This window comes from Penaeus chinensis, chromosome 1, assembly GCF_019202785.1.
Source record: "Penaeus chinensis breed Huanghai No. 1 chromosome 1, ASM1920278v2, whole genome shotgun sequence".
Classification (NCBI taxonomy): domain Eukaryota; kingdom Metazoa; phylum Arthropoda; class Malacostraca; order Decapoda; family Penaeidae; genus Penaeus; species Penaeus chinensis.
Genome location: NC_061819.1, coordinates 6,075,007 through 6,076,591, shown reverse-complemented (window position 1 = coordinate 6,076,591; position 1,585 = coordinate 6,075,007). Strand labels below are relative to the sequence as shown.

Genomic DNA, 1,585 nt, shown 5'->3' with positions numbered 1-1,585 from the left:
ACCACCATACTAAGTGATGATGATTATAGTGGCGATGGAGGTGATTTTGATGATGGTGATAATTATAATAATGATGATGATAATGATGACAATGACAGTGATGATGATAATACAGATGATAATAATAATGTTAATGCTGATGGTAATGGTGATGGCGACTGCGATTGCAATTGATAAGGCAGAGATACCAATTGATAAGGCAGAGATACAACAGGAAAAAATATTACTGAAATTATAATAACGAAAAAACGTGAGTCTATCCCGCCAGTCTTTTGGGTTACTCCTTTCCTCACCAAGGAGAGCGAACGACTGGCCGGCCGCTCGGGGAGACCCTTTCGCAGGCGTTGTCGGAGTGGGACCACAAGGCTGCTGCGAACTTAGGTCTTGTTGCCTGTGGAGAGGCAGGTTACCGATACACGCACACGCACAAGCACACGCACACGCACACGCACACACACATATATATGTGTACGTATATATACATATTTATAAATATACATAAACATGAATATATATCATTATATATATATATATATATATATATATATATATATATATACGTGTATATATGTACACAGTATATATGTATATATATCATAAACATATATATACACATAAATATATACACATATATATGTGTATATTTATGCATATAAACATATGATATATATACTTGTATACATATATACATGTATACATATAGACATGTATACACATATATACATATATACACACATGTGTATGTGTATATGTATATATATATATGTATATATGTATATATGTATATATGTATATATGTATATACATGTATATATGTATACATATACACATATATAAACATAAATACATATTGTATATGTATATATATACATATATACATATACACATACGTGTGTATGTATGTGTATACAATTATATATGTATACATGCATACACCTATATGTATATACATGTGTGTGTATATCTCTCTCTCTCTCTCTCTCTCTCTCTCTCTCTCTCTCTCTCTCTCTCTCTCTCTATATATATATATATATATATATATATATATATATATATATATATAATGCATATATATATATGTACACATAAATGCATAAAATATGCATATATATACATATATACATATATACACAATAAATCTACCCTCCCTTCCCCCAAACAGATCATAATTGTAAAACACTCGTTCATATCAAAATACACCCTCAAAATTACAACCATTCAGAAAATATAAAACCGACCAATGAATGAAGTTGTCTCCAATATTACCAGCCGTACCACCAGTGACAGAAATTACCCGCACTTTGGTGAAACAAGGCAGGGTGGTTGATACTAGAACTGACAGGCATTAAACTCATCCCTGCCACTGTAGTCATTCAAAGGTTTTAGTAATGCATGGAGATAAAGCTCAGGATCTATCTCCTTGAAAACAAATGTGCTTGCTTTAGATAATGACTCAATAAATGTGTAAACAAATCAATTTTCTAAAATTAATCTTTTCATTTTGTTCAGTAGTCTAATGTTTCTTTTCTGTCATTTCACTGAATTTGTATATTGATTTATTTATAGCTTAGGTCTAAAGATATAT

The 1,585-nt window shown here is 30.8% G+C and overlaps 1 protein-coding gene across 1 annotated transcript in view; it reads right to left on the bottom strand.

Moving 5' to 3' along the window:
- Positions 1–294, bottom strand: part of LOC125029815 — an 18,935-nt gene extending 18,641 nt beyond the window's left edge. The window contains exon 1 of the mRNA XM_047620026.1: positions 228–294. The gene's annotated coding sequence lies outside the window, so the exon portion shown is untranslated. The remainder of the gene's footprint in view (positions 1–227) is intronic.
- Positions 295–1,585: the final 1,291 nt, after the last annotated feature.